At 42.8% G+C, this 11,459-nt stretch overlaps 1 non-coding gene across 1 annotated transcript; it reads right to left on the bottom strand.

Annotated features, from left to right (window-relative positions):
* Positions 1 to 10,176: 10,176 nt before the first annotated feature.
* LOC140210163 (U6 spliceosomal RNA) lies at positions 10,177 to 10,281 on the bottom strand. Its single transcript, XR_011889169.1, has one exon. It is a non-coding gene; the product is annotated as a U6 spliceosomal RNA (small nuclear RNA).
* Positions 10,282 to 11,459: the final 1,178 nt, after the last annotated feature.

Raw genomic sequence — 11,459 nt, 5'->3', positions numbered from 1 at the left:
CAGCAGACTGTAGATCTCTTGATTCACCCAAGGCTTCTGGTTGAGGATGACTCTGAATGAGCTCGTGGGGATACATTCTTCTACGACTGACTTTATAAAGTCCGTGACAATCGTGATATATTCAGATTGTCTGTTGAATCCTTGAACATGGCCCAATCCACTGACTCAAAGCAATCCTGTAGCCACTTCTCTGCTGCCCATGACCACCTCTTTGATGTCCTTACATCTAGGGCATAGCTCATTAGCCTCTGCCTGCATGCAGGTCAGAGGAGGATAGCCAGGTGATCAGAATTCCCAAAATGCAGTCTACGGTTGGAAAGGTAGGCATTCTTTTTGGTAGCATGACAGTGCTCGAGTGTATTGGGACCCCTGGTGCTGCAGGCAATATGTTGATGATAATTGGGGAGAGATTTCTTCAAGCAAGCCTGATTGAAGTCCTCAGCAATGATTTGAAAGAGGATTTGAAATAGACAGTTTTTTTAAAGAAGCTGGGGCAGATCAATGGACCAGATGGTCCTCTTTTCTATTACATGGCTGACTCTCATCAACAATCATTCATAATCACAGTCACATGTGCCGTTGCCTGCAATGTTGCATTGCAGTTTTTTCTCTCAGTGTTCTGTGACTGATATTTTTCAGAGTGAGATGAGATTCCCAGTTCATTTTGCAGAGAGGCACTTGAAATGCCCCTCTCTGCTCTGTGCTCATTTTGAAATTGGGATGGCATTGCTCAGGCAGAGTTTGTCACTGGTTGTGTCCTGGACAGCAAGTTCTTCCAAACATGGTGGTGTTAGTTATGTCCTTGGTTATCTTTAATTGTCTGGCCCTCTGCTTTGCACCACTCCTTGCCCCTGACCTGGTGACTCCACCCCACCCCCACAATACCCCTGATTGGAGCTCCATCCTATCCCACCACCCCACCCTGACTGCACAAAAGTCTGATCCATTCTGTGCCCATCAGGGGCTCCAATCACTCTTCCCTGCAGTCTGACCTCATCATAGATATCTTACACTCTGACACTATCACAAGCTCCAATCCCCACCTTCCACCCGCCACCCCCCACCATTCTGGCCTGTCACATGTTCTGAGCCCTCTCCCACCCCCATTCTGACCCTGTCACAGCCACTGATCCTGTTTCTGTCACTTCACAAAAATCAACAGCATTCATCCCACCCACCCCTGATCCACAGCTCCGGAAATGTTCCCTATCCATTCACCTGCCTTTGAGGCACAAACTGGATTCAGAACAAGGTGCTCATGGCCAAAGTCCTGAAGAAGGTTCTCGGCCCAAAACATCAACGGTTTACTCTTTTCCATAGATACTGCCTGGCCTGCTGAGTTCCTCTAGCGTTTTGTTTGCATTTCCAGCATCTGCAGATTTTCTTGTGTTTGTGACTCATGGCCAAAACTGTTTTTGGCATCTTTGTCCACCTGTTTCATCCTTCTGTGACATCTGCATACCTCATCCTTTCAGATGCGTTAGAAGTTGTCGAGCAGGTCCTTTCACTTGCTCGTATTCATGTTTGAGAATTCGCCAAGCTATTAATCAGCGGTTATTTGCTGATAACTGTTGAAACCTAATACATCTCCACTTATACACAAGTGGCTACCTTCTACTATGCAAGAGTATGAGATATTGTTAAGAGGTGGTATGAAATTAATAATGCTCACACAAAGTGTTGGATCTGACTCGCAGTCTGCTTAAATTGCCTCCCGCTGTCATTAAAATTATACATACCTTCCTCATAAAGTGTATCTTTAGCCAAGTTAATGAAATTCTCTGCTATTTTCCTGGTATAATGAGGAGAGAGCATCTCTCAATTCCCTGCAGCATGCCTACTGTGGAGTGAGGCAGTGGGGAATCTATTTCTGGGTCTTAATTTACTTCTTGATTCCTTGATAATGTTTGTCCTGTAGGTGATATATTGAAATTAACCTTCATTTCACTTTTCTATCGACAAATGACAGCCAGAGCACTTTCCACCAACACAAAGGCCACTTTATTTCACACAAAAATAAATTTGGAAATGGTGAATGGCATTTCAGCAGAGCTGTTCTTGTTTCATTACCAACAGATGGGTAGAATTTACTCATCTTTGACTCTTGCTCCAAACTGTCTGATTCCCTTTTCATCTGTTTAAAATTACATACAGGCTTTAGGCTGCTTTGTTCCCATCTTAGCATCCTCCTACACATCAGAGCAGAAGGGACAAGTACTGGTCTCACAGCCAACATACAGTTGAATGGACCGATTTCCCTACACAATGTCTTCAGACCCCTTGAAGGATATTTTCAATATGTACACACAGGGCTGGTTAAAGGGTAAATTTTAAACAGCTATGAAAAACAAGCCCAAATTGTGAACAACAAAATCATGCTGTGAACTCCTCAGCTCATTCTTTTCAACAGCCTATCTTTCTCATCTTTACTTGCTTCTGTGCATTCATGTTGGAATGCTCGGCACTCTGTTGGGACAGAAAGAATGGCCCTTCCATCCAGGTAAGAATCATCACAACAGATTGAAGCACTGAAAGCCAGCAATAATCCCTCAGTTTAGAAGAAAACACCAGGAATGTTCTCATACTGTAAAGAGAAATACAGACAATATACTCTTCGTTATTAAAATAAATAATGCACTAATAGAGCAGAAAGTAATATCAAAAATGCATCCGTTGAATAGAGAGTAATACCTGCCATGCATTACTGCAGCTGCGTGCTCATGTTTCCTTCCGCAAAACTAGATAAAAAGCCATGAGGCTCTCTAGCACGTTGCAAGCTCTTGGACTGATTATGGTTAGAGGAATGCAATTACATCAATAGACCCTACTTTCGCTGAATGAATATATGAATGCGTTACATAATATATCATAGTGTTAGGTGACTTTTCAGAATTGGAATCAGTTTTTATCACTGACACACGTCATGACATTGGCGGCAGCAGTACTGTGGAATGCGTAAAATAATGTGCATAAGTTAAAATAAGAAATATATAAAAGATAAATTAGTGCTCAGTGATAGCAAGAAGTAAGGCAGTGTTCATGGGCCGCTCAGAAATCTGTTGGTGGAGGCAAAGTAACTGTTACCAAAATGTTGAACGTGTGTCTTCAGACTCCCGTACCTCCTCCCTGATGGTAACGATGATAAGAGGGCTTATATTGGATAATGAGTGTTTTTAATGATGGGTGCCGCCTTCCTGAGGCACTACATTTTCAAGATGTCCTCAACGGTGAGAACCTTTTGTCCATGATGGAGTTCTTCTCTTCTCGTCTATGGCTGTACCATACCAACAATTTCTGCTCATGTTCTCTCCGAGCGTCAAGCACACCTTTCACTCTTTTATCTAGTTTTGATGGATCTCATACTGAACTGGTTCACCCCAGTAACCCCAGACTCTCCATCAGCGATTGAAGTTTGTGTCTTTTCCTCATCCAGCTATAGAGCCTCCATCCAAATTATAATTAGCAAAACTGTGTAGTATTTCTCTTCACAGTTATGGACAAAAGTTTCTTTATCCAGAGAATTTTTAGCATGTGAAACTGATTACCACAAGAATGGGTTGGAATGAATAGTGTGGATTTAATGGGAGCTTAGGTAAATGCATAAGGTTGAAATAAATAGAATATTATGCAAATATGACAAAATGGAATCACAGGGTGAGGATGTTCATGTAGAACTTAAACAGCAGTATAGCCCATTTGGGCTGAATGGCCTTTTTCTGTGCTGTCAATTCTGGATAATTCTATCTGAAAGTCTTCATGTCAATATAGATCCTTTAAGAAAGCAAAGATGGTTGTTTTTCTTATATTGCTCCTTATAACAATCTATTTATCACAGTCCTGCCTTCAAACTTCTGCAAGCAGGTATACGAACATGGGGTCACCAACGTCTACCTCATGAGAGATTATGTTCGGAGCTCATATCCAGTGTGATGATCAAGTTGACTTGTACACTGAGACACAGAAGATGTATCAATCCAGCAATTACCTTTCTGACCTCTCTCAAGGAACAAGACATCCAAATCTGTCAGTAATTCTTGCCAAGATTACCTTGTCACTTTATATAGGCGGGTGGGGGGGGGGGGGATTGGAGGGATATTTGTCCCTTGGTACAAGGTTCAGAAACAGTTATTACCCTGCAACCATTAGGCTCCTAAACCAGCATGGGTAAATTCACTCACCACTACTCTGATCTAAATCTATGACCTACAGACTCATTTAAAAGGCCTCTTTATAACTCATTGCACACAAAATGTTGGAGGAACTCAGCAGGCCAGGCAGCATCTATGGAAAAGACTAAACAGTCGACGTATTGGGCTGAAATCCAATAAAATGCTTCATCAGGTTTCAGCCGGAAATGGTGACTGTTTTACTCTTTCCCACAGATGCTGCCTGACTTGTTGAGTTCCTACAGCAGTTTGTGTGCATTACTTTGATTTCCAGTATCCGTAGATTTGCTCATGTTTGTGCTTTACAACTTATGTTCTTGGTGTTATTTTTTATTATAGAAACATAGAAATCTACAGCACATTACAGGCCCTTCAGCCCACACTGTTGTGCCGACCATGTAACCTACTCGAGAAACTGCCTAGAATTTCCCTACTGCATAGCCCTCTATTTTTCTAAGCTCTATGTACCTGTCTAAGAGTCTCTTCAAAGACCCTATTGTGTCCGCCCCTACCACTGTCACTGGCAGTGCATTCCACGCACCCACCACTCTCTGTGTAAAAAACTTATCTCTGACATCCCCCTTGTATCTACTTCCAAGAACCTTAAAACTATGCCCCCTCATATTAGCCATTTCAGCCCTGGGGAAAAGTCTCCGGCTATCCACACGATTAATGCCTCTCATCATCTTATACATCTCTATCAGGTCACCTCTCATCCTCCGTCACTCCAAGGAGAAAAGGCCAAGTTCACTCACCCTATTCTCATAAGGCATGATCTCCAATCCAGGCAACGTCCTTGTAAATCTGTCTTGTAAATGTGCACAGTGTCTTATTTTGCACTTTGCACGTGTAGTTTATTGTAAGTTCTATTGTATTTCCTTTTTTGCTTGTAAATGCCTGCAAGGAAATGAATCTCAAGGTAGTATATGGTAACATACTTCAATAATAAATTTATCTTGAACTTTGAAAACCCACAGTCTCTGAAGATTTTGAAATAAGAGCAGCAAATGTCAGAAGCATTCAGCTGGTCAAGAGCATTGTCAGAACTGGTGACGAATCCTAGAGCTAAAAAGCTAACGGTTTCTCTTTCCACAGATGCTGCTTGATTTGCTGAATGTTTCCAGCATTTTCTGCTTTTAGTTATTGATAAGCCACGTCTAATGAAACAGCACAATGGATTCATGAGAAAAGACTGTTCCTTCACGTCTTTCTCTACTAACCACTAATCCCTGAAGTGAAATTAAATTGATTTCTCTGTCTCAGATGGGAGTCATATAACAGAGCAAAAAAAATTCTCACATTAGCCTTAACTTACTGTTGTCATTCAATTATCTTCTATTTTACCAGAAGGAATAGCTTACTGCCAGAGTTTGCAGTCACATTTAATTATTGATGCCTCCTACTGTTGTCTCCACTCTAGTGGTACAGTGTGGTCCTTCCACTGTCATTAAGGCTTCATAACTTGATATTGAAAGGGCTGTTTCCTTTCCATATGCCACTGAAAAGACCAAAGACAGTATGCTTTGGAAACAGTTCTTTGACTGTAAAGTGTTTCAGGGCATCTAGGAAAAGATGTGAAGGGTGCTTTCTTTCTAACAGCACCCAACACCACCTCTCCATCACTCTGAGGCCTCAAAGCTTCAGAGGACACTTGCCCAACTCCTTGCCTTGGAAAAATGGCAGCACATTCTAAGAGCAGCGTGGATCAGAGAAACTCAGGATAAGCCGAGAGACTGGGAGCCTTTGGTGCTTTGTCTGCCACCCAGATCCAACCTGCGTCCATAACATGACAGCTCTTCCCTCCCACCCCAGACGCACAACGGGATGCCTTCAAGAGATCAATGCAGTGGTTTACTTCCCATTTTGGCACACCAGTGCCTATGATTGGCCTTCCCATTTGCTGATGTACTGCCTCCTGGGGGGGAACAATGGGTAAAATAGCTACTGTTATGACATAAAACAGGCAGGGCCATTGAGGTATCAATAGGAGATGGGTTTGGGTGTTTTTTTATCCATTTTTTATGATAATGGCTGTATTGTATTACAAAGCGCTATGATAATCAGCAGTCTCGAATATATAATCACCCCTGTCACTTCCCAGCCAGAGGTGTCATGCTGCCCTGGCACCCTGCAGAGCTTTTCATTTCCCTGCTATGAGCGGAGACTTGAAAAAAAAACAAAAAAATAAATACCATGAACGCATCGCGGATAAAGAAGTATTTACTCACTCCGCTTCGAGTCACTTAACTAACTCCTTTCTCTGAATCTGGCTCCGTTTCATGGCAGCCATTGGATGGCAGTATGTATGAGCTTCCACCCCGACCAGACTTTTCCTCCTCCAAGCATCACATTAGACCGACGTTCGCTTGCCACCCAGTGTCAGGATTAAATATCCCTCATGCATGTGTAGCACATCTCGATATAGAATAGGACTCCTTCCACATTTCCCAGTTGTGTGCTCCCAGAACACATCCGGCATGGCTTAAGGACAGATTAGATTTGCCTCCACATTATACTAATCTCAAGGAAGTCCTCTGTTTCCCCTTTCCTTGCTTTTCCAATGGTAAGCTTCATGTTTCAAATTAAGGCATTTTGTGTAGCCTCTGGACGGGAGGTCCCCAACCTGTGGTCTACAGACCCCTTGGTTAATGGTTCGACTCCATGGCATGAAAAAGATTGGGAACCCCTGCTCTAGAATGACATTATTAGTGTACTGTGCATGTATTTTGAAGTTCCCAAAATAGGATAGAATGAAAAATCTTCATTGCTAGTTCTGTAACATCGCCACGTGGAGCCACTGTGACACCCAGTTCTAAACTCAATTCTCAAGGCTCATTCAACCAAGCTCTCCACCTTCGCCCTGATCCTTTGTTCTCTGTCCCTTATACTTAAAGCAGCTTTCAGAAGAGGAAGAGTCCGCTCTGCATCTCAAGTTTTGGCTGGTTTCTTGCTGGTCCAATCCAAGCCAGTCCATTATTCTGCTCACCGTCTGTGTCTCTGGATGAGTGCCCCAAATATTCATACAATTTCCAAATTAAAGGTCAAATAAGCTCATCCATTTCTATTCATAAGACTCTACGTGGTTCAACAAACTGCTGAGTGACAACATAAGTCCAAATTTCGCTCTCGATTCTAGGTGACAGCTTTAAATTATTGGTCTTTCATATTCAATGCACTCCTGTGTTTCCCACCTCAGAAACTTTGGTGGTTACAAGAATGGAGGGATAGAATAAAGGAGGTCATAAAACACGTGCCACAATTCCCTATGTGTGGACAGTTAATCCTTAAATGCTAAAAGGGAACCAAGAATTGACACTCCCAATGGAGTTGATGCATATTTGACCAACAGTTATTTAGCATTGGTAGAATTTTAAAGGGGTAATTTGTGAAGTTAAATTTGAAACAAAAAATAATTTTAATATGGTTGTGATTTTCATTGTTTTCCATGGAATTGTTATATAATTTGTTTGTGATTATCGTATGTTACTTTACATTTGAATTCAGCTTGGAGAACGACTGAAGATGACACATATTGGTATGTATTTATAGGTTTATGAAGTTACTATTGCAGTCGATCCTGCCTGATCCACTGAGAGTTTCCAGCATCTTCTGCTTTCGTTTCAAATTTCTAGAATCTGCTATACTTTTTCAAATTTGAATTCCCAGTTGTAATCCTTTACATTATACCATTGTGTGTTGCTCTCTTGCCATACAGCAGTCTCAAGGATTTTCTCTCACCTCATTCAGCAGTTGGGTTATTCCTGTTGTTTGCAAGCTCCCAGGCTGTAAAGAGAGGAAATCATTCAAGGCTGTTGGTCCTGATCACTTCCCATAATTCTTGGTTCGGTGAAACTCAGCAATGCTCCTTTCCATTGTTTTGTTGTACTTAGGTTAGGGAAATAATCACTCTGGTGATCCATGCATGAAAAAATTATAAATGTGGCAATATGCTTCTCTTCATTATTGCCCACTTTGGATCAAAACGTGGTGAAAAGCAACAAGGAGGTCTATATGTATGGCTTCATAGTGAGGATCGATGAAGGGCATGTATTATTTCTTTCATTAGGCAGCAATCTTGCAGTTTCTTTAGCTTGTTTGTTTGTTTTTTTTTATGGGGCTGAGTTTCTGGCTTGATGCTCAACCCAGCATGGATGGAAAGTGTGCAAGGAACTGGGTGGATTCGAACCCTGGTCTTCACGCCTCGAAGTCTGGTGTGGATGCCACCACACCACTGGCCAGCTCGATGAAGGGTCTTAGACCTGAAGCATTGACTCTGTCTTCCAGTGGATGTATCCCGATCTGCAGTGTATTTGCTGTTTATTTTTGATTTCTATCATCTTGTTTCTTAAAATTTTCACCTGCATTGAAAGGATTGATTGCAGAGAAGTTTATTTCCGACTAAACGAGTGGAGCAGTCAAAAGGGCAGTTGCCGTACAGCTTCAGTTTAATGTCACCTCTGGTGCCTTTGTGTAGAGTTTGCACCTTCTCCATGTGATCGCATGCGTGCCTTCTCATATTCCAAAGAAGTACAGGTTATTAGGTCAGGAAGGCTGGGGCGGGGTTCTGAGTTGGATGATCAGCCATGATCATAATAAATGGCAGTGCAGGCTCGAAGGGCCGAATGGCCTACTCCTGCACCTATTTTCTATGTTTCTATGTTTGCCATGGTAAATTGCTCAGAGTGTACAGGTGAGTGATAGAATCTGGGGAGTGATGGAGTTGTGTGGAAGTTTGAAGGGAATGTGGTGAGAATAAGAGGTTCGAATCTGGTTAATTCATTTCATTTATTTATGATACTGCATGGAATAGGCTCTTTCCTTGCAGAGTCACCACATCATACAATATTTTCAGCATGGAAATGAGCTGGTAATCACCCTTTGAGTCTATGCTGGTACCATGAAGAATAATCCTACTGGTCATATCAGCAAACCCACCACTCTACCCCTGTGCTTGCCACATGCACCGGCAATTTCCTCCCTTTCGGATATATACTCAACTCCCTTGTGAATGTTCTGATTGAATCTGTCTCCCCTGTCACTATATTCCAGATTCTAACCACTCACTGCTTGAAGAAGTTTTGCCAGATTTTATTCTTTTGCCAGACACCTTTATCCTATGTACTCTGAATCTTGACCTTTCGAACAAGGGGTACAATTTCCCTCTCTATGCACTGCCTAAGCTATTCATGATTTTAACTACAGTACCTCCAACAGATACCTTCCCAATCTCTGTTCAGAGGACAAAAACCCCACCTTCAGTCCTTCCATTTTTCCACATAACTAAAGGCCATTATCTCTGGACTAATTCTAGTAAATCTCTTCTGACCACCTATTTAGATTCATAGGAAGATTTCACATAGAAACAGGCCCTTCAACCTACTGACCATCAAATGCATTTTACATTGCTCACATTGTTTAATTTAATTAAATATATAAAGTACTGTGCAAAAGTCTTAGGCAGATACAGTATATATATAGTTAGGGTGCATAAAATATTTGCTGTATTTGTTAACGTGGAGTGGAGAGTGAGCTTGTAACTCTGGCAGGAGAAAAGGGTGTTGGGAGTGTTGGGAGTGGTGAGAGTGTAGTGCTGCGGGATGGGTGTGGAACAGACAGCAGAAAAGGAGGGCCAGGAGCAGAGGGGTGGCGCGGGTGCAGACTCCCTTAGCCCTGAGACACCAGGCAAGGGCATTTGATTCCAAACAAGTGATTTATTAATAATCATAGAATATCTCTCTGGTGCTTCTCGCTCCCTCCCCTCCCCTTTCCCTTTTCCCCAATTATAATTCCACTCTCCCTGCCCCTTCCCACTCTCAGTCCATAATAGAGACCCATATCAGAATCAGGTTTATCATCATTTACGTATGTCATGAAATCTGTATTTTCTGTGGCAGCAGTACAGGGTAATACATAAAATGACTACAGTACTGTGCAGAGATCTTAGGCACCCTAGCTAAATATATGCGCCTAAGACTTTTGTACGGTACAATGTATATCTACCTATCTATCTATATATATGGAACACTTCATGAATATGCATGTCATCCCTGTGCAGGGGCCATGCTAATCTTCTCTGTATTGTTTCCGTTTTAGTATATGTGCTGCCAAAGGGTACAAGATCAGAGCCATCAACACGTTCACCCTACCAGTCATCAGATACCCACCTGCAATAGTGTGCTGGCCAAGGAATGAATTGGAAGCCACTGACATCAAGACCTACTAACTAAACTACTAACAATACATGGAGGATTGTACATCAAGGGACCGTACACCCACTGGATTAAAGGGGGACGGGGACTTGGAAGTGTCAAGGCCACAGTTCTGGAAGAAATGCGAAACATTCATGAGTATGTCAGGAAGATGGCCCCTAAGTACGACCTGATAGGAGAATATCTCAGACAGCAGGCAGGGGATTTGGAAATGGAAGTGGGTGAAGCTGAGCCAGAGGATCAGAGACCATGGCAGGACAAGTCACTGAACAGGATGTACCACCACCAGATATCCAAGGTGGCTGACATAAGAAAGCCCTACCAATGGTTGGAAATGACAGGGCTGAGGGACAGCACAGAGGCACTGCTCATGGCTGCACAAGAACAGGCGCTGAGTACGAGCAATAGAAGCAGGGGTCTATCACACCAGACAAGACCCAAGATGCAGACTGTGCAAGGAATCCACTGAAACCATCCAGCACATAGGAGCAGGGTGCAAGATGCAGGCAGGGGCAGCACACACTGAACGGCACAACCAAGTTGCAGGAATTGTGTACAGGAACATCAATGCTGGGTATGGATTGGACACTCCCAAGTCCAAATGGGAAACACCCGAGATGGTATTGGAGAACGACAGAGGGAAGATCCTGTGGTACTTCTAAATACAGACTGACAACTGTTTTACTCTGACTCCTCATCTTTTTTCTCCAGCCCTGCTGAAGGGTCTTAGCCTGAAACGTCGACTGTGCTCTTTTCCATAGATGCTGCCTGGCCTGCTGAGTTCCTCCAGCATTTTGTGAGTGTTACTTGGATTTCCAACACCTGCAGATTTTCTCTTGTTTCTGATGAGCAGGTACTGGCTAACCAACTGGACCCTAATATTAGACAAGGGACAGAAGAAAGCAATAGCAAGTGATGTGGCAATCCTGAATGACTGGAACATCAGGAAGCAAGAATATGAGAAGCTGCAGATATAGCAGGGCTTGAAAGAGCAGACAGAAAGGATGTGGAAGGTTAAAGCCAGTATAATCCTGTTGATGATAGGGGCACTTGGGGCTGTGACTGGGAGAGTGGCTCCAACAAA

The sequence above is a fragment of the Mobula birostris genome, chromosome 14, assembly GCF_030028105.1.
Source record: "Mobula birostris isolate sMobBir1 chromosome 14, sMobBir1.hap1, whole genome shotgun sequence".
NCBI lineage: Eukaryota > Metazoa > Chordata > Chondrichthyes > Myliobatiformes > Myliobatidae > Mobula > Mobula birostris.
The sequence above is the reverse complement of the archived record's forward strand: the minus strand, read 5'-3'. Positions and strand labels throughout refer to the sequence as shown.